Raw genomic sequence first — 22720 nt, 5'->3', positions numbered from 1 at the left:
TGCCTGGTATAAAACACATAGAGAGGTAGGCTGATTCCTAGGCTTGCTGTCTCTTCCTGTGTCCTGGTGTGTACTGCCAGACCCTCCGTCACCCCCATTTGAGCCTGACACCCCCTGGGAAACCCAGTACTTCCACCAAGAGGCTTCTAGCATTGTTCCTAAACATCCATGCTCAGCAGGAGTCTGGGAGCCTCAGCCTCGCCCGTCTCTTTGTTGTGTTAAACCAGCCTGCATATCTCATGTTGAATGTTCCCCATCCCCACGATGCAGCCACGCCTCAACCCCCTACTGTCTGCAGAGCCCTCAGTCTCTTTGCCTGGACCAGTCCCTGATGGCCAGACAGAGTTAGTGCTTTGACCCAGCTCTCTGTGCCTCAGTTTGCCCATATGCCAGATGGAGCAATCTCTTTTTCTCACCTCCACAAGGGAGTCCTAGGGACTAATTACTGTAAGCAAATCACTTTAATCATCATAATTATCAACAGCATTTTAGGATCCCCAGTCAGAAAGCTGATCATTAAGTTCTGCGACACCCCTTCTTCCCTGCCCAAGGCAGAAAGTTAATTTTGTAAGTGCCTGTTGAGATTATGAAAGCCCCAGCAAAGAGCATCCGGGAACAGACTGCATTTGGGGACATGATCATGGGATGACACTGCTGGCTCCACCATGGTTCCCTAAGACCCAAGTGATACCTTCCCCTTCCCAGAAAACGTGTTCGCTGGGTTAGGGATATATGGTTACATGCTTGTGTATCTTTTTAATGAAATAAAGGAAAATGAAAGAGGAATAATGCCACTTCTTAAGAGGAGGAAAGAGAGAAAGAAAGCAAAACAGCACAAGATTTCAACCCTGCCCCCTCTCTCCCCAGTTTTTTTCTTCTCTATGTAGGAGTGAGTGTTCTAATTCTGCAATGCTGTCATTACTGTAATGGGTTTGGCAGGTCCATATTACAGCCCCGAGGCTGTCAGGAATGGATGACATGCTGTCTGTTACAGGCTCCTACTCTTCTCATCTCAGCCAACCGAGGGCCAGGAAGACAGGGGAGGAGGTGGGGGGCAGAGAGACTCCAGTTGGTTTAGGCATCCTAAGAGATGATCATTTTAACCCCCTCACAACATTAGGGATGAAATGATACTAGATGCCACCCCTGGAGGGCTGGCGAATGCAAAGGGTTATGGGGATTGGAAGTAAACAGCATTACGAGGAGGTGAATTAACTCCACTGAGAGCTACTTTCCACGGTGGCCAAGCTCAGATTGCTTGCGATGGATTCTGTAGCACAAAGTGGAAACTACAGAGCACTGGGTTATGGGGCTTGGTGGGAAGGGGAGCGGGGGATGCTTCCTTATCCAGGTAGCAAATTTAAAAAAAAAAAAAAAGTCTTCACTGGGGAAAAAAAAAGGTGAGCTCGAACCTAGTAAGAAGCTGGCTCTAATCACTTCCTCACCTTCCAGCCAAGTGGCAGGAGCGGGAACGATTAATCACCATGAGGAGTCAGGTGGGTCCCACTCTCTCTGCTGAGGTCAACTTTGTTGCTGTGCAGCTCCTTCTAAAACTGCCTGGTTCCCTTTGCCTGACCTTTGACCCCATTAAAGGGAGACAGTGAAGAAAATTATAGTAGCACCCTCTTCCCAGGGCCCTAAGGAAAAGGGCTTTCTGCGATCAAAAATAACTGTAGAAGTAAATAATGGTGTCCCGGCAATTATCAGAACATTGTTTTTTTGTTTGTTTTTACATCTTTATTGGAGTATAATTGCTTTACAATGGTGTGTTAGTTTCTGCTTTATAAGAAAGTGAATCAGCTATACATATACGTATATCCCCATATCTCCTCCCTCTTGCGTCTCCCTCCCTCCCACCCTCCCTATCGCACCCCTCTAGGTGGTCACAAAGCACCGAGCTGATCTCCCTGTGCTATGCGGCTGCTTCCCACTAGCTATCTATTTTACGTTTGGTAGTGTATATATGTCCATGCCACTCTCTCACTTTGTCACAGCTTACCCTTCCCCCTCCCCATATCCTCAAGTCCATTCTCTAGTAAGTCTACATCTTTATTCCCATCTTGCCCCTACGTTCTTCATGACATTTTTTTTTTAGATTCCATATATATGTGTTAGCATACGGTGTTTGTCTCTCTCTTTCTGACTTACTTCACTCTGTATGACAGACTCTAGGTCCATCCACCTCACTACAAATAACTCAATTTCGTTTCTTTTTATGGCTGAGTAATATTCCATTGTATATATGTGCCACATCTTCTTTATCCATTCATCCGATGATGGACACTTAGGTTGCTTCCATCTCCAGGCTATTGTAAACAGAGCTGCAATGAACATTTTGGTACATGACTCTTTTTGAATTATGGTTTTCTCAGGGTATATGCCCAGTAGTCAGAACATTGTTTATTCCACGGCCAAAAGCTGGAGCCACAGTCCTGCCTGAACATAGCCTGAGGAGCACCTGTGATAAGGAAGCCCACCTGCCGCGTGCCCCACGAGGGCCAAGGAGCAGGTGCCGCAGTGGACTTGCCGGCCGTAAGGCGCCCCTGGTCCTCAGGAGGACATGGGCGCATTGGTCTAGGTTTTCCCTTTGCTCTGCACTGTCTGCCATTGGGAGCTGACCCAGAATGGAGAAATACTGGGAAGAGAGTGGAAAAGGACACAGGGGCTTAGCTCTGTGGGGTTTTAGTAAGTAGATAAATCCATAGGTGAACTTGACAACCATTAGATCAAGACTTTCCTATTTCAGCCCTAGAAGGTTGTCCATCATCATGGCCTCCATTTTACAGATGGGGAAACTGATAACCTAGCCAGTAAAAAGAGTTTGCAGAACCATGGAATATGGTTGGCCTGGGGTATTTGGTGATCATCAGGGGCTTCTGAATTACCAACCTGTGGCCGCAGAAGGCTGGGAGACTCTAGGCACTTTTTATTACACTCTAATCTTTCACGAAAGGCTTCCGTTCTCCATCTCTAGGATGTCATATGGTCCCCTTGTGCTGTCTCTAAGCTGATACCTTTTACTTTTTCACCTGTATACCAATTGATTACACCTCAGAATTCTTCAAACTGCAGCGAGGAACTCTTTCACTTGACAAACAGAGCTGAGGTATCGGTGGGAGTGACACTTAGATGGTTCAGTGCAGACGATCCAGGAGTGTGGGACTCTTGGCCTAAGGCTCAGTCTTAGGGGGACCTGCCCCTTTGGGTCCTGAAGTTAGATCATGGAATAGCCATGTTTATGGGGCCCCAGAGGCCGACAGCACAAGCCCCACGCTCCACTCATGTGTAAAATAACTTATCAGGTTGGCCCAAGACTTTGTTCGGGTTTTTCCATGAGATGATACAGAAAAACCCAAATGAACTTTTTGGCCAACCAAATACAAACCCAGCATTCCGGACCTACAAGTCCAGAGAGAGGGAGACGGTGATAACCAAGATCACATTAACTGAGACCCATGGGATGAGTGGGGAATTGTTTTGGGGGTGGAGGTCTAGCTCTCATTGGCACATGGAGGGCTGGCAGGAGACTCCTGAGGTGGTGGGAGTGCCATAGAGAAGGAGGTGGGCATCGGAGATGGATGTGAGAGGAGAAGGTCCTCAGCACCCTGGAAAAAGTGCCTCTGCTGGGAGTAAACTGGGAGCAACACAGCCCTGAAGCCACCGTGCCACCTGTTTGTAGGACAGACATTCGTAGCTTCCCCTGAAGGCAGAACGCAGCACAGTGCAGTCATCTTCTTCCGTCAACATCTAGTTAAGTAAGGTGGTGAGAGGCAGGACGCAGGGCAGAACCGATACTTGCTGAGATCACTGGCGCTGCTGCTTTCGGCCCGTTGACCACAATGACCTGCTGTCTGATAGCTTTCCTGGAGAAACTGAGTTATGTTTCATTTTGTCCCAGGGTATACGGGTGAGTGGGTTAGACAGGGGGAATGTTAGCATTCTATTCATTCTGATCTGAATCCTTTTTCAAACTCAAATGGCATACATAATCTTCCCCTTAATTAGAGCTTCTGAAATATCACTGGGCATCTGTATAACACCACCTTTCCTTGCTCTCTTCAGAGAAGGAGGGTGGGAGAGCTTGGCTGGGGAAAGAGGTGTGTGTGCAGAGTTGTAGGGGAAAAAAAGATACGGGAAAAGAGAACAAAGATTCAGGGGGCAGAAGCCAGGGGAGTTGGAATATTGGCTGGAAACTAAGTGGGATCCTTAATCAGAGTCTGATGTTTTCAGAGAAGAAAGGGAGTGAGAGGGGGGGACAGAGAAGCGGAATTCACTCAGCACCTACTGTGGGTCAGGTGCTTTAGGAACATTCCCACCCTACGTGTGCACATGTGAGGGGGACTGCTTGCATTATCCTGACCTGACAGATGAGGAAACCGGGGCTCCAAAGTCTGGAAACTCATTCAAGGTCATATAGCAAGAACGGTGGCAGGTGGGGGCAGACTTCAGTCCTGTGCTAAGGGCACCATGCTCACCTGTCCCCGAGGCCCACCTCTGCTTTGGCCTCTCCTCGGGGGCACACTACCTGAGTGACTTATTAGGCTGTGCTCACAGATTCTGTGCGTGTGTCATGTGGCTCCAGAGAGACTAGCCCCCTCAAGCCAAAGGTGTCTGTCAGCTGTCAGCTTTGTAATACCTGTCGCCCCCTGCACCCCCATGCCCTCACCCCTGCCCCTCCACCAAAGCACCATTCAGGGCTCAGCAAAGTATGAGAAGTGAGCAGAGCGGCTCTGCCGGGCCCTCGGCACAGACGTGCACCTTCCTGAGGTCGTTGGCCTTGTGTACTGAAGATGACACTGCAGCCACAAGGCTGGCCGTGGAGTTGTCACGTTATGGAATGCCAAGCTGGAAGGAATTCCAGCCATCAGGTAGCCTAACTCCCTTATTTGGCTCAGGAAGATAGAGAGTTGTTCAAAATCACACAGCTGGTTAATGGCAGAGCCAGAGTCAGCTCTCGAACCCTGCCTGAGACCAGACCATGAGAAGAATGTGTCTGGGAGTCAGGACGGTGTTCCTGAGCCCCTGGCCCCCCTCCTCCTACCTTGTCATGCTCTCAAACTTCAACCCCAGGAGCGCAGAGTATGAGTGGCCTCTGAGAGTGTATCTCCAGAGCTGTCAGCCACAACCAAAGAAAACAAAGGAGAAATTTGGGGCCAAGCGTGGTTTGGAAGGGACTGTTGCAAAAGATGGCCCCAGATTCCACAACGTTGGATCCCAGCTCCTACTTAGATTGTACCTGCAGGGACCCTGCCCAGCAGATTGACAAAGGAGAACAAGACAGGAACCCCCATCCCAGGTCCCGCACTGAAGATCTGCATAGCAAAGGTTTCTGTTTAGGGTCATGTGACAAAGACCCAACTTAGCAAAGTTGTAAACCACAAAAGCGTTCATTTCTCTCATAGGTAGTCAGGAGGTAGGCAGCAGAGCATGACTCCCATCTCTGGTCCCCCATGCTTTCTCCAGCTCCCACTGTCGTGCCCAGATACCAGCCGATGGGAAGGGGAGAAACAGAAGGGAAGCACTTGTCTCCTTCTCTTAAGGGCAGAGTCCAGAAGTTGTACACATCCCTTCTGCTCACATCCTGTTGGACAGGAGTTGCTCGCATAAGGGACAAGGGCAGATGGGGAATGTGGGGCTTATTCTGGGCAACCTCATTTTCTCCTAATATTTAGGGTGTCCTTTAGTAGTAGCTAAAAAAGCAGAGAAGAATGGATATTAAAGGACATCTAGTGGGAAAAAAAAAAAGACATCTAGTAATGTTTGTCTCCGTGAAGAGATTATTTCTAATGAACCTTATGCATCTTCTTCGGGAGCCCAATGCAACCCAGCTCCCCCAGCCAAGAGAGGGAACCTTCTGCAAGGCATCCCCAAATGAAAGGTGAGTGAGCCAAGATGAACAGCCAGCAGGCCCAGAATAAATTCAATTATGGGAGATTCAGAGCTAGATATCAGAAAATGAGATAGAAAGCAGGGAGCAACCTCCTGGGGAGGCTCCCTAAGAGATCTTATAGGAAAGAAGATAAAACCAAGAAGAAACAGCACAGATCATAACTCTGCTCCAGCCCCCAGGGGCTGAGTGCAGTGCTCACTGGTCTACCTCGTACGATTCAGTGATACACAGAGACTACACGGTAATTACATTTGTACAGGATTAGTTAGCATTAAGAGTAACTACGTCCCAAAGTAATAACAGTATAACCATATAATCTGCTTTGTGAGTTAGGCTTACATTTGCTTCCTAAATCCTCTTCCCACTTACTGATCTTGACATTACTCGGGGAGGCGGGGTGGGCGGGGGGAGGCAGGAGGAATGGACTCTGGACACTGCCCTCTGCTGGTGACCAGCGGTGAATCACCATCTCTGCAAGTCTCAAGGAGTAAGAAATTGTCCAGAGAGGCCAGTCCACGGCAGTCCCCCCCAGTGAGCCTCAGGGAGGGAGAGCTGTCAGTAGCGTTTGCATGGGCAGCGCGCCGGGGCCTGACAGGCTGACTGCCATCCCTCTTCCCTTATTTAGGCCGTGCATGACCCCAAGCCCCTGTCAACTCCATTTCCACCCAGAGTTTCCATTCTTCTCAGACTGGTCAAGACAAGGACTCCAAGCCCTAGCCGACTCCTCAGAAGAAGGGGTGGGTTGGAGGAAGTGGACCACCTTCATGCCCATCCCAGGCGTCCCCCATGGTCCAGCATCAAGGAATATGAACTGATGAACTGACCTTCCACTTCTTATCCCATGTATGGCTAGCAGTATTTGTCCAAGAGGGCGAAAATGGACAAGAGAATAACCACCTTCCAAGCTACCCCAAACCAGACTGACCACCTTTAATAGTAACTCCTAAAACGTGTGTGGCACTTCCCAGCTTATAAAGCATTTCCACAGCCATTGTCTCATTTAATCCTCAAGACGATCCTATCAATAGGTATTATCACTCCTGTTCTATTGCTAAGACTCAGAGAGAGAAGTAGCTTGCCCAAGGTCAGGTAGCCAGTCAGTGATGGAGCTAAGTCTGGAGTCCTGATCATATGTCAAGTCTTAGCCTTGTTCTAGTACATCACAGTGGCCTCCCAACTCCTAGCAGACCCTGAGTAGAGCACTAGCATTAATGGGTGTGGTGCTATGTTACAGTGGGTATGTCTTGCTCTGTGATAATCCTCCCGTGTAATCTTGGGTTTCTGGTTGATCCCTCCAACTATGATGCAAGTCAGTGAGAACAGGGACTGACTCTTACTTGCTCCTTTGGATCCCTCCAGAGCCAAGCTCAAGGTGGAACATAAAGGAGGTTCTCAGATCTGAGTGGATTAATTGTTGATGGTCCACAGAAATGCAAGCTGTAAGAACATGCTAGAATGAAGCCATCTGAAGGAGCAGCTACCAGGAAGGAGCGAGGACGGTGCAGACAGGCTGGGCGTGGAAGGCTCCCATTCTCTATGACAGCTCTCCCTCTCCTAGTACTGTTGGAGCTCTGTTGGAACATATCTGATGATCTACAGTTCTCAGTATGGGAGCAATGAACAATAAGTAGGAGCCATGAGCTGGCAGCTTCCCCCAAATTCCAGAGTGGAGACCAGTGGGTGACTCCCAGCCAAAGAGGAGGGAGGAAAGGAGAATCTCAGGCTGATCAGAACCATGCCTGACACATCTTAAACACCCAGTAAATATTTGTGATTGAATGAATGGGGAACCAGAGCAGAAGGTTCTTGGGAATAAGGAGAACTGTGCTAGATAAAAATCAGTTGCATGGGAAATCTCAGAGGTCTTTATGTCTGTGTAGGGAGTCCTGGGGTTGAGTTGGGTTTGGGTAGGGTGCCTTTGGACGCTAGACCTGTGTTTGGGCTGGCTTAGCTGGCATTAGGTATTTCCCACTTCTCCATCTTGGCCATTCTTCTCTGAAAACACCTCATCGTATTTTATTCCAGATGTATTTCCTTACCCAAAGAGAATTGAATCTCTTTTAGAGATATTGATAATTGTATTTCAGAAAAGCATATTTCTTATTGTCTGAATAGAAAAGTGTATAAAATGTTAGGTGTATTTATGTCCAATTCTTATAGTCATAGAAGTTCCTTATGTCATAGAAGTACCTTCTCTAACAGTCTATTTGTTCATACAGCTAATGAGCTTTTCCTTCTAGAAAATTCTCTTTAAAAGCAGGCCATCCTCCTGGCCACATCATCATATATGTTGTCTACTAATGATTGCCAAAGATTTTTCTTTTATCACTAGCCCCTATCAGTAAAAAATTTAGCATATACCCAGAGTATATGCATTTCTACATAAATTATACACATGTACTCCAGTTCCAATGTATTATATGCATTAAAAATATATCTGCAAAATAGGCAATATAGAATTAAGAGATGAAGTACTTTTTTTCCTGTACTCCAAAGGATCAGATGACTTCCTGGGGTGCCCACAGCCCATTTTGGAGGCCACTGGCTTACACAAGATGACACCCAATGCACCCAAACTAAACATAATCAAAGAAGAATTTTACATTGTTTTCCAAATCAGTGCTGAAACATCTCATTCCAAAAGGTCCCATTCCATCTTGTAAGGGTTGAAAAAAATACCAACATGCCACATTTCAGATCGGTCAAAGCTTTTTCTGCCCCAGAAGCAGTTTTGAGGGAGAAATTGTCATCTAGCGCTACAGTTATGCAAATGTGATAGTTATTTTTGACACTGGTAAATAATAGTTCTGTATGCACAGGCACTGTGTTCTTATCTTATCATGCAAGGTCTCAAGTCATAATTTAGATGTACGTAAGTGATTAGCATTTTGGAGCTATGGTAAGCAATTTGTGCAGTGTTCCCCATCTATCTTCTGCATTGAAAAGGTGATTAGCACCTTGGGGGTGGGGAAGGGAATACCTAACAAAATGCTTCTCTGATCAAGGCAAATCAAGCTGGCTGACGGATGATTGGCTGATGTACGTATACAAGCCATACCCTGGGTTGTCCTGTGTTCATGTTGGAATTAACAAAGGCTGCTTTTATCAGAAATTCACCTGACTTTTCTTCAAATGATATGAAAATCATTACCCCTCAAAATAGTATTACTACAAATTATTTGATGCAGAATAAAAATATACACGCAACACTGGTAATACAACAAGCATAGTACTGTTATAAAAATCTTTAAAAGACTACAAGACAGCATTGCCAGCCCACTCTAAAACTAGCTAATTGAGAAAGATTCCTTTATGCTAATACTTTTAATTGCCTGGGCAGCTTTATAGAAAGGTCAGTTACTGGCTAGTACTTTGAGAAGCTTAATAGCCAAAACCAGGAGCCCAGTTAAATAGTGTCGCAGCAGGAACACTGGTTCCTTCCTGCATGGCTGTACTGGATGTCTTTCTGGCTAATTAGTGAATCACAGCCATTGTGCAAATGAGCACCTCCTGATTGGCAACAGCTTGTATCTCTCCCCACCGCCCATGCAAAATGAGGCCAACTGAATGGCTGTTTATAGTCCAATGCAGAACGAGGGAATGGTAACGTATTAGAGCCAGTCTCCTTCAGAGATCACATAGTCTAACTTCTCAATTTACAGATGAGGAAACTGAGTCTTCAGAGATTAGGACCCTTGCCTAAAATTCTTCAGTTAGCTAGTGGTAAAGCCATGCTTAATTTCAGACTTTTAAACTTCTAATAGATTCTGTTCTTTTCTGCCTTTAATTTTTTTTTCATCTTGGAAACGTTGGGATGCTACACACAAACTCATGAGACCCTATTATAGTGACAGGGAAACTAAGGTTGACAGAATGAAGTGTCACCAGATCAAGGACTCAAGAGACCTGTCATTTGAAGGACCCTAAAACCACAGACTCTCTGCCCATCACATGGGAATTGAGCCTTTTCCCATGGGAAAATTCCTGGGTCATCTAACACCACCATGAAAGGACATAGACATGATTTTCATGAGTCCTTGAAACACTTCCCCACAGTGCTTAGGAAGTTCCCAAGGTTTTCCTATTTCCCCACACCCCCGGAGTTCTGAGCTGAGGCCAATGGCTTCAGTCATAGCAAATTTGGATTATGAAACCTCTTCTCTTCTGAATTGTTGGGACTGACTTTTTCTTTTCTTTCCTTTTCTTTTCTTTTTCCAATTCCTTTGTAATCATCTCAAAGCCAAGTGCTCATTTCCACCAGAACTTTAAACATTGTGCCTCTGTGTAGCACAGCTTTTAATTTTCCTCCCTAACAGAAGTGATTGTTTATGTTGTAAATGCCACATTAGTCTCCATGAAGTGGAGATGGAATTGATTTTCATTTCAGAGATTTCACAGCTTGCCCCAGAACTTTATGCTTGATTGCCAATGCTCAGAAATGCATGGGCTTCTGAGAGGTTCAGACATGATGTGTGTAATATGGCATATAAAAATGTGAGAATTGGAGCCGCATTTGTTGGGAGACAGACCCCTGTGTCTCAGTAGCTGTGCCTGTCCAGGTACTCAAAGAAAAACAATGCCTTGAGGGACTTCCCTGGTGACACAGTGGTTAAGAAACCACCTGCCAATGCAGGGGACACAGGTTCGAGCCCTGGCCCGGGAGGATCCCACATGCCGCAGAGCAACTAAGCCTGTGCGCCACAACTACTGAGCCTGCGCTCTAGAGCTCGTGAGCCACAACTACTGAGCCTGCACGCCACAACTACTGAAACCCCTGCACCTAGAGCCCATGTTCCACAGCAAGAGAAGCCATTGCCATGAGAAGCCTGCACAGAGCCATGAAGACCCAATGCAGCCATAAATAAATAAATAGACAGATAGATAAATTTATTTAGTTATTTATTTTTTAAAAATGCCTTGAGTAGAGGTGACACCTTCAAGAAACAGACTTCAGTCTCAAGTCAGCTCACCCAGAGTACCACCATCTTTCCCCTCCAGAAAGCTCTGGAAGATTTATTCATGGATCCCTTATTTCAACAAGCATTTCCTGAGCACCTGCCCAGAGCTGCTTGGGCATTATAGGAGTGAAAGGAGGAGTAGCACGCACCTTGGGAAGTTTATAACCTAATCGGGGAGAGAAGATGCAGGATGCCACCAGCGCATTTGTCAGGGACACGTGGATGCACTCCAAACTGAATTCAGAATGTACACTGCTCAAAGCAAAGGAAGGGAAAAGCTACAGAGGCACATGAGGGATGGAGGTGGAATGAAGGGCAGATGTCAGATTGACCCAAAGGAAATGTTTTATTTTTGCTTGTCTCCCCTGCTACTTACAGAGCTACAGCCCCCTCCTCCTTGGGAAACCTGTTGTTTTTAACTGCTGGAGCCAAGATGACAGATGGCTCCACTATCTTTCAGAGATGTGAGATAATGCCACTGGCATTTCATGGGCTTGGACAAATACTACATCTGTCCTGGTCTTGGTCATCTATTGGCCTAATCATCCAGAGAGCATGCCTTCCAAAGGACCCGCCTTACTTTCCTGGAAGCCCCTTCCTCTTCAAGAACTCCTTTGAAGCTGGAGTTTTTAGAACACAGTTAACATTCAATACAATATAATTAAGATATTCCCTATCATTCTATTGACTACTACATTGGACAGACCATTTTAAAGGTCTACATTTTCATATGGGGTGGACAGAATGACATCTCTGTAGCACACTACTTTTTTTTCTGTGCAAGTTTTTTTATTTTCTAACACAAATTTCAAATGTTTTCATTGAAGTATAATTGACTTACAATATTATATTAGTTTCAGGTGTGTAACATACTGACTCAATATTTTTATGTATTACAAAATGGTCACCATTATAAGTCTAGTTATCATCAGTCATGATACAAAGTTATTACAATATTTTTGACATGTATATATATGTAATATACCTTCAAGCAACTTAGGCTGCTTCCATATCTTAGCTATTGTAGATAATGCTGCAGTGAACACTAGGGTGCATAAACGTTTTCAAATTAGTGTTTTCATTTTCTTCAGATAAGTACCCAGAAGTGAAATTCCTGGATCACATGGTAGTTCTATTTTTAATTTTTTGAGGAACCCTACATACTGTTTTCCATACTGGCTGTATCAGTTTACATTCCCATGCAAATGTTCCCTTTTCTCCACATCCTTTCCAAAACTTGTAATTTCTTGTCTTTTTGATAATAGACATTCTGACAGGTGTGAGATAATATCTCATTGTGGTTTTGATTTGCATTTCACTGATGATTAGTGATGCTGAGCGTCTTTTCATGTGCCATTTGTAGTACCACACAAATATTAGTATTATCTATTCCAGTTCTGTGAAAAATGCCCTTGGTATTTTGACAGGGATTACATTGAATCTATAGCTTTCTTTAAGTAGTATGGACATTTTAACAATATTAATTTTTCCAGTCTATGATCATGGTATATCTTTCCATTTATTTGTCAAATATTCAGTTTTTTCACTGATGTCTTGTACTTTTCAGAGTACAGGTCTTTCACCTGCTTGGTTAAATTTATCCCTAGGTATTTTATCCCTTTATTTTATTCTTTTTGATGCAACTGTAAATGGGATTGCTTCCTTATTTTCTCTTTCTGATAGTTTGTTATTAAGTGTATAAAAATGCAAAAGATTTCTCTATATTAATTTTGTACCCTTTACAAAATTAATTCAACTTTTTGGAATTCATTTATTAGTTCTAATAGTTTCTTGGTGGAGTCTTTAGGGTTTTCTATATGTAATATCATGTCATCTGCAAATAGTGACAGTTTTACTTCTTCCCTTCCAATTTGGATGCCTTGCATTTTATTTTTTCTGTTTGATTGCCGTGGCTGAGACTTCCAACACCATGTTGAATAAAAGTGGCAGGAGTGGGCATTCTTGTTTTCTTCCTGATCTTAGAGGGAATGCTTTCAGCTTTTCACCATTGAATATGATGTTAGCTGTGGGTTTGTCATATATGGCCTTTATTATGTTGGGGTATGTTTTCTCTATACACACTTTGTTGAGAGTTTTTATCATAAATGGATGCTGGACTTTGTCAAAAGCTTTTTCTACATCTTTTGAGATGATTATATGATTTTTATCCTTTGTTTTGTTAATGTGGTACATCACATTGATTTTTCAGATATTGAACCATCCTTGCATCCCTGGAACAAATCCCACTTGATCATAGTGTATGATCTTTTTAATATATTATTGAATTCAGTTTGCTAATATTTTGTTGAAATTTTTTGATTCTCTGTTTATCAAGGATATTGACCTGTACTTTTCTTTTTTGTAGTGTCTCTGTCTGGTTTGATATCAGGGCAATGCTGACCTCATAGAATGAATTAAAGAGTGTTCTTCCCTGTTCAATTTTTTGGAATAGTGGAGAAGGACAGGTATTAACTCTTCTTTAAATATTTGGTAGAATTCACCTGTGAAGTCATCTGCTCCTGAACTTTTGTTTGTTGGAAGTTTTAATTACCGATTCAATTTCGTTACTAGTAATCAATCTTTTCAGGTTTTCTCTTTCTTCCTGATTAATCTTGGAAAATTGTATGTTTCTAAGAATTTACCCATTTCTTCTAGGTTTTTCAAATTTTTGGCATATGATTGTTTACAGCAGTCTCATGATTATTTGTATTTCTGTGGTATTGATTGTAATATCTTCCCTTTTATTTCTGATTTTATTTATTTAGGTCTTCTCTCTTTTTTTCTTGATGAATGTGGGTAAAGGTTTATCAATTTTGTTTATCTTTTCAAAGAACCAGCTCTTAGTTTCACTGATATTTCCTATTGTTTTTTATTCTTTATTTCATTTTTTCCATGCTGTTCTTTATTATTTCTTCCTTCTACTAATTTTGGGCTTTGTTCTTCTTCTTCTAATTTCTTTAGCTGTAAAGTCAGATTGTTTATTTGATATTTTTCTTGTTTCTTGAGGTAGGCCTGTATTGCTATAAACATCCCTCTTAGAACTGCTTTTGCTGCATTCCACATGTTTTGGAAATTGCATTTCCATTTTCATTTGCATCAAGATATATTTTGATTTCCTTTTTGATTTCTCCATTGACCCATTGGTTGTTTAGTCTCCATGTGTTTATGTTTTTTCCAGATTTCTTCTTGTAATTGATTTATTGTTTCTTACTGTTGTGGTCAGAAAAGATGCTTGATATCATTTCAGTCTTCTTTAATTTATTGACACTTGTTTTATGGTCAGACATGTGATCTATGCTGGAGTTTGTTCCATGTGCACTTGAAAAGAGTATGTATTCTGCAGTTCTGGGATGGAATGTTCTTTATATATCTATTAAATCCATCTGGTTTAATGTTTCATTTAAAGCCAATGTTTCCTTATTGATTTTCTGTCTGGATGACCTATCCATTGATGTAAGTGGGGCATTAAATTCCTCTACCATTATTGCATTCCTGTCAATTTCTCCCTTTACATTTGATAATATTTGCTGTATATATTTAGGTGCTCCTATGTTGGGTGCCTAAATATTTACAAATGTTATATCCTCTTTTTGGATTTACCATTTTATCATTATGTAATGCTCTACTTTGTCTTTTGTTACAGTCTTTGTTTTGAAGTCTATTTTTTCTCATATTAGTATTGCTACCCCAGCTTTCTTTTTGTTTCCATCTGCGTGGAATATGTTTTACCATCCCTTAACTTTCAGTCTGTGTGTGTCTTTAGATCTGAAGTGGATCTCTTATAGGCAGCATATAGAGAGGCCTGTGTTTGTTTGTTTGTTTTTTTAATCCATTCAGCCACGCTTTGTCTTATGATTGGAGCATTTAGTACATTTACATTTAAAGGTATTATTGAGAGGTATGTATTATTTCCAGTTTGTTAATTGTTTTCTGGTTGTTTTCATAGTTCTTCTCTGTTCCTTTCTTCTTGTCTTTGTTTCTTCTTTTGTGGTTTGATGAGTTTCTTTAGTGTTATGTTTGGGTTCCTTTCTCTTAATTTTTTGTGTATATATTATAGGTTTTGGTTTGTGATTACAATGAGGTTCATATATATCAGCCTATATATAGCAGTTTATTTTAAGTTGGTAGTTGCTTAAGTTTGAATGCATTTTAAAAGCACTACAGTTTTACTACCCCCTCCATGTTTTATGCTCTTGATATCATATTTTACATCTTTTTATTTTCTGTATCCCTTAATACTTATTGTAGTTATATTTGATTTTACTACTTTTGTCTTTTAACTTTCATACTACCTTTTTAAGTGGCTGCTCCACTGCCTTTGCTATATATTTGCCTTTACCAGTGAGATTTTTTTTCTTTCATAGATTTTCTTATTACTAGCTATGACCTTTTCTTTTCTCTTAAAGAAGACCCTTTAACATTTCTTGTAAGGCTGCTTTAGTGATGGTGAACTCCTTTACTTTTTGCTTTCCTGGGAAACTCTATCTCTCCTTCAATTCTGAATGATAACCTTGCCGTGTAGAATATTCTCAGTTGTGTTTTTTTCTTTTGGCACTTTAAATATATCATGCCACTTTCTTCTAGCCTGTAAGGTTTCTGCTTAAAAATCAGCTTATAGTCTTATGGGAGTTCCCTTGTGTGTGACTAGTTGTTTTCTCTTGCTGTCTTTTAAATTGTCTCTTTATCTTTAAATTTTGCCATTTTAATTTTAGTTTGTCTTAGCATAGTTCTCTTTAGATTCATCTTGTTTGGGACTCTCTGGGATTCCTGAAACTGGTCTCTTTCCTGCCCCAGGTTAGGGAGGTTTTCAGTCATTTTTTCTTCAAATAAGTTTTCTGCCTCTTTCTCTCTCTCTTGTTTCTATGAAACAGCTACCTCTCCCAGTCTTGAAGGCATGACCTTGTGTAGGTGCATCTGCTGTGTAGACTGTGTGTGCTGGGTGGCTTTGGCAGGCTCGGTGGAGCAGAGATGGTCATGGGCTGGAGTGAGGAGGAGAGGTCCCAGGGTAAGCCATGCAGTGTATAATTTACATGGCAGTGCTGGCGGATGGAGCCTTTTGCTGGAGGAGATCAGGAAATCTTATTTTGAATGATTATCATTATTGTTATTATAAACCATTCTACTTAATTATAACTAGCTCCATTGAGTTATAAATATGTATATTTTAATGTTAACAATATGAGCTTTATTGGCCAAAGACATAATCAGTGATTAAAAGAGAAATCTCTTGATGTCCAAAACAGCCACACTAAATTAATGATAGTGTGTAAAGATCCCCAATTCCACTGCCAGTCAATGAACGATATTTCTTTACATCAAGTTAACAACTGGGTGTGATTTAATATTTCTGAGTGAGACTTCAAAATTGAGTGCTGGGTCATGCAGGCTGGTGCAAGACTCTCTCCCTGTCAGTCTGTCTGTCTATCTCTCTCTCTTTCTGTCTCTCTGTCTCTCTCTCTCTCCCTGAATGGCAGATGGCAGACACACATGTGCAAGGTAGGGGAAAGGGGGTGGAAACAAGTGCAAATAAGTGGTATGGAGAAGAGTTACTTGAAGCTGTCAGGGAGACATGTTTTGACAGAGAGAGCTGGAATTAGTTGGCTGCCAGGGGAAGCTCTGGAGCAACAGGAAATGGGTGGGGGGGGGCAGCATAGACACTCAGGGAAGCATCTGTTAGTATGCAGACCATTTCCTATGTAGGCCTTTTTCTTCTTTTTCTCTGTTTTCTCTCTCTCTCTCTCTCTCTCTCTCTCTCTCTCACACACACACACACACACACACACACACACACACTTTTTGGTGTGGTTCTTCTTTAAACAGAGTAGGGGGAGGAGGTGGCTTTTTCAAGTCCAGTTCTCATTTTGTGTCAAAGAGTAGTATTGATTTTCCACCCATGACTGCTGAAAATTAAAATTTCTTCATGAAGCTGGGTTCTATTCTTGTTGTGTTCCTTATCTTTTTAAATATGATTCCCTGCACTTCAAGACTTCATGGCTAAAATCATAATGAACTTCCCCATCCACCACAGTGCATGGGATCAAGAGAGATTTGCCTGCAGGCCCAGTGTTTGTGGCTGTAGGAGGGGCGGCTAGGGCCTAGGGCTGCAATAAATGTTTTTCCTCTGGTTACTTAATGCCCTATCTTTGGGCCACAGGCTTATTGACTTACTACTAATTTTCCTGTCAGGATAATTCTTCCAATCAAGATTTAAAACAAACTAGGAGGTTACTGAAGTGCTGAGATTAAAGCCTAATGCTTCCTTTTATTTGATTAAGATACTCTTATCTGGTTTCTTTGTGCCCAATTTAGACTCGGCACAAACCTTCCTTAAAGGGCCAGGCTTGTTTGTCTCAAGCAGACACTTTCTTTCACATCTGCCTCGCCTGCTGTGTATTTGCTCACTGGGAAGAAGAAATAGATTACTCCCCCCTGAATCAACTTTCAGGCAGCTGCTCAGGGCAACTTTCTTCAAGGTCTTGCCATGGAAAAAGAGACAGTCATTTCCTAAGCGGTGATTTGGGGTGACCTATATTTTTGGAAACTATTGGCTTCACCATCACCTCCTCTTCTTCCGACATGTGGACCCAAAGCCTGAATAGAGAACTGCACTTAGAGGAGAGATTATTGAGAGAGGAGAGACAATCTGGGAAGAACACAGCATGCTCCCCGACACCACTAAATGCACAAACTCACCATGACTTTAAAGGTGGTCTTTCAAATTTATCTCTTGTCCCCCTTGTTTGCTTCGCCAGTGATGTAGAGCCCCTTCACCAGTATCTGAGGAAGATATTATCCAGCTTATAGCCCGGAAACCAAGCAGACTTTGCCCATCCCCTTCTGTTATTTTCTGTATATGTTCATTTGAGCCCCCAAGAGAAAGCTCCCCAACCAAACATCCAGCCCAGCTACATAGTCTGAGTTGAAGGCCAGAGACAGACACACAGAGAACATGAAGTTAGTGAGGAAGGTTCCGGGGATGCTGTTTTCAGCACTGAACATCTTTATTTTCCACCAAGTTTTCTTTTAATCTCTCTTTCTATTAAAAGTCTTCTCAGTGCTAATGCAATAAATTTAGATCTGTAGCCAGATGCAGAGGAAAACTTTTGGCAGGGAATACTCCATCAAAAGACATTGCAAATGAAATATGCTCTCCCTTGGGGATTATTCTACAGTTTAATTTAATTTGACATTTCAAATTAACTTAATTCAAATGGTTATGCAGTTTCCAGGGAAAACAGACTTCATTTATGATGTTCTGCCACCAAATTGTTTAGCAGCCATCATACATCTCACGTTGTTAACTAAGAAAGATAAATAGTGACAAGGTAAGCTCTTCCCCTCATTTCCCAGTCCCGGCCTTAAATAGAGCACAAGGAAATCCTTCCAACATCATATGCTCCCTTACTGGGCAGCATAAATATTTATTAAGACCATTATAGTTAAGACTAATACTATCTGTGGACCCTTCTAGCTAATCATTTCCTAGCATGTGATGAAGATGTATGAAGCCTCATGAGAGGAACAGATGTGATGATTCCTGTTTTATAGACCAGGAGGCAGGTGGTGATGGGATTTACCCAGCCTCACACAGAGCACCAGGATGAGAGGCAGGAGCTCAGATCCAGCCCCCAGGTTCTCAACCCTCCACTGTGTCACGTTATGCTCCCTGCTTGTAGCCCTTCACTCGGCCTTAATATGATCTGAACCAGGTCTGCACTGTCCAAGCAAACAGAAAATGAAGTCATTACTGAGGAAATGAATCAACATAGGCATGCCATCTGGGGAGCTAAGGAGAAGAAGACTCATGTCCCACAGCTGTCTTTTATGTCATTTTATTTTTTAGATTAACAGACAGAAAATTGCCTCTTTTCTTCAGTTGCCATTTTTGTTTGTTGTTTGTCCTAAATAATCTAGGTTACCCACTCTCTTTTGTGAGTGTGGTTAGCCGGGAAGGGAGCCCTGCATCCCTTTGGCGCAGGAAGGAGCTGGTGGCCCCTCAGGGTGACTACAGGACCCTCCTGCCTGGTTCTGGAAAGGCTGATTGGCTGTGAGCTGGAGAGGAAGATTCAAAGCCCCGCCAAGGCAGCGAGGGATGCTTGGTGATCTGATGCTAGGTCACTTGGATTGGAAAGGCTTCCTCCAGTGTGGAGAGTGGGCAAGCAAACATTTGCCAACATGTTATGTCCTGGGGAGCTTTTTTGCTTGTTTTTCTTCTTTCTTTTAGAGCATAGGTTTATTGAACGCATGCTGTTCCTTGAGTCTACTAACCTCGTGTCCCTAAATGTTGCCTGGAGGAAGGCAGACCATTTGTGGAAGGCTTACGTCTCTGCTATTGCGTTCGTGCCCACTGGCCACATGAAAACTCCAAGGCTTCGCTGCTAAAACAGAAATTAATATTATCACAAGAGACGGTGGCAGAGCACAGAAAGCTAGATTTACAGCAGTTCATTGCTACTTCCTTCAACAAAGGACACAAGTTTTAGAGAACAAAGGGAGTGTATCTGTACCAACATCTCATGCCATCAGCACTGTTCAACTCAACCCCATTTCCTCCTAACATCCACAAGGAAACAACGCATATGCCTTTATCCTTTTTTATGCCTTCACTTTAGGAGAGTTCCTTTTCAGGGGTACAGCTAGGAGAGTCCATGGATTTAGATTTCCTTGACAGGAGAAATGGAATTTTCATTCCTCTGACATGTGAACCTTTAGGGGAAAAAACAGTAATTATTAGAACAGTGATACTTGGTACAGTAGATGCCTGTAAATTGTTCCCAAACATGAAAGGCTTCAGTGTCCTATAGTTCTGCATTTGTTTTCAGGTACAACACCCAGTGGGCTTATTCTGTTGTAAGGATAATGCTATTATGCAATCAATATTATTAGCACAGTAATAATAATGTAAACGCTGCGGCTACATAATTAACTCACCAGCTACTTAGCACCTGGGATCTCCTGAATTCATAAATGCCTAACTAATCCTGACATTTTTTAAAGCCATCTTTTCAATTCTTGAAAAAGGAATCCACAAAATCCAAAAGTAAGGAGGCCCCTAAAGATAATTTTTTTTTTTTGCGGTACGCGGGCCTCTCACTGTTGTGGCCTCTCCCGTTGTGGAGCACAGGCTCCGGACGCGCAGACTCAGCGGCCATGGCTCACGGGCCCAGCCGCTCCGTGGCATGTGGGATCTTCCCGGACCGGGGCACGAACCCGCGTCCCCTGCATCGGCAGGCGGACTCTCAACCACTGCGCCGCCAGGGAAGCCCCCCCCAAAGATAATTTTGAAAGCCAAGACCTATAGCCAGATACCTGGTTGAAGAGAATCATAAAGGCTGCAATGTTTCGAACACCTACCAAGAGCCTGGGAAATGTTTAAATGCAGCATCTTATTCCATCTTCACAACTCAGAGATAGGGGTGCCTGTCCCCACTTTGCAAAAGAAGACACTGAGCCACAAGGAGGTGAAGTCACTCGGTCAAAGTTGCATGCCCAGGCAGAGTTGGGATTTGAAACCAGTTCTTTTTTTGCTGTCAAGCCCAGATTCTGACTGACTGTATATAATTCTCTGGCTGCCCTGGTTACAGATAAACACAAACGGAGGAGACTGGACTTTTGTCTCTCTCTTTCTATTCATCTCCTTTCACTTTTCCCTTTGCATTTTTTTCCCCTCTTTGGCTTTCTTCTTATAATCAGATAGACACTGGAATTTTACACTAGCTCTCACCTTTATTTTTTTCTTTTTCGCTTAACAAAAGTATTTGGTAAGAATCCATTTGCAGCAGGTTTTGTAACAATTACTTTGTACAGTTTTTTAACCGATCGTCCCTCTTTCCCCTAAGATCTCACATTCCAAAATTATTTTAACTCTCTTATCAAAATTATTTTAACTCTCTTATCAAACTCTCTTATGTGTAGAAAATGATCTCTCTCTGTGACAAATACTAAATGAACTGAGTTTATTTAGCCAGCAGAAGAGAAACTTGAACAGTGTTTTTAAAACAGCTTTCAAGTTTATAACAGAGATATTGAAACCTTCCCAGCTGTTCTCCACTGCTAGCAAAAACAGAACAGAAGGAAAGTGGTTCGCTCAAAGCAATAGACATTCTGATTATGTGTAAGAACTTTCTGGCTGTGAAGAATTGTTAGACAAGGACATGGTTTACTGAGGCGGGTTGTCCTTGGACACCTTTCTGAATAGGACGGTTTGCTTTCTGGGGCCTTTTAGACTTAGGGGGACTAGTTTGAATGAGCTGAGTAGACGCTGAGTCCAGGCTGAGTCCTCAGCTCATCCAGGCTGAGTCCTCTCACTGTACAGAATGTGTTTAGATAGTTTGTCTACACTGTCAACACGAAGTGGAAGTTTCATCAATTTTCTGGTAAATTCTGAAGCACAGATCTAAGATAAAATATATTTCATCTAAAGGATCCAAATTGATTTCTCTGTCCGAATCACAGGTATACACATCCATATAGAGAAACTAGACAAGATCGTATTAAGGTAACAAACTTAATTGGATTTATAAAAATCTCTAAATGTTGTTTGCTTTTTAGAGGTAGGTGCCATGTAAGTGTAAGCCATCTCTAGAATGATAGCCACTATGCATTTTATTAGCACAGTTATGGAAATGGAGACAGGTGAGCATTAGTCACTAAGGACCTGGGTTCAGATCCTCGTACAATTCATGTGATATATCTGAGAGTCCGCTTTCCTCTCTATGAAATGAAAAAGATTATGCCTATTTCCTGGTATGGGGAGAGGGAGCTTAGATTAGACAGCATTTGTACATCACCCCTCAGAGTGCCTGCCAATACCAGTTGGTTCTTTCCTAATAAAATGTTCCATGGAACCTCTTGCAGGGTCCAGCCCAGGAGCCCTGAAAGGCCTCACTGCTGCATTCACCGGCAAGTTGAAACCACATCCCTCAGCCTCTCTCAGCCAACTTCCCTCCCACCCCCAGTCTGGGCCCTCGTTTCCAAAGAGGAGAGGAGAGGAGTGCTCCTCTCTGGTTTGGAGCTCCTACGTGTTTGAGCACCGAGTATTTTTACAGCCAATGTGTCATAATTGAGAACATTTTTATGGCATCTCTAAGGAATCGGTGTATGTTCAATGGGATGGGTGTTGAGGAGGAAGCACTGTAGTAGAAGCAGTGAACTGGGGATTAAAGGACCCGAGTTCTAGGTGCAGGGTTGCCAAGGTGATTTGGGGCAGGTCACTTCACTGCTCTGTGCCTCGGCAGCAGTTAACGTTTATTCTGTGCCTACTGTGTGCCAGGGACCTGCTTACTACCTTCATTATTTTCAATATCCGTAGTACCCCGAGGTAGATAGACAACACACCCTTCCTTTTACAGATGGGGAAACTGAGGTTCAGGCAAGTTGGGAAGGACCCCTGATGGCCAGTGAACAGATGAGCTGACATTAGCACCCATGATGCAGGACGTCATAGCATGAACCTGTCCCACTTCACAGCCCTGACTCAGTTCCGTCGTGGGAAAAAAAATGAGATTAGATGAAGTTCTCTAGGGTCTTCTATGTCCCGGATAGTTGATGAATCTAATTCTGATTCCTTCCCAGCCTCACAGCCAGCCTGGACTCATTAAGGGCGGAGTCATAGAAACGATCACAGCCATCAATTTCCACCTCTCTCACCCCCATCCCTTCATTTGTCTCCCTTCCTCTCTAAAGACTATTTGGAAGTTCACTTTTATTTCCTTCCCTGAGACATAATTGTTGACAGTTTTTTGAAAAGAAGGGCTTTCTGGTGAGGGGACAGAATCGAAAGAGTACTTTGGTAAAAAAGTCACTTGAAAAATGATCCTATTTCCTTTGGAGATGCTCTTGTAACATTATTATGAGCCATCTGTTAAGCTCC

The 22720-nt window shown here is 42.9% G+C and overlaps 1 protein-coding gene across 6 annotated transcripts in view; it reads left to right on the top strand.

Moving 5' to 3' along the window:
- The window catches only part of KIRREL3 (kirre like nephrin family adhesion molecule 3), a 550312-nt gene that overhangs the window by 220319 nt on the left and 307273 nt on the right, over positions 1–22720 (top strand). The window lies entirely within an intron of this gene.

The sequence above is a fragment of the Globicephala melas genome, chromosome 8, assembly GCF_963455315.2.
Source record: "Globicephala melas chromosome 8, mGloMel1.2, whole genome shotgun sequence".
Taxonomy (NCBI): domain Eukaryota; kingdom Metazoa; phylum Chordata; class Mammalia; order Artiodactyla; family Delphinidae; genus Globicephala; species Globicephala melas.
The sequence above is the reverse complement of the archived record's forward strand: the minus strand, read 5'-3'. Positions and strand labels throughout refer to the sequence as shown.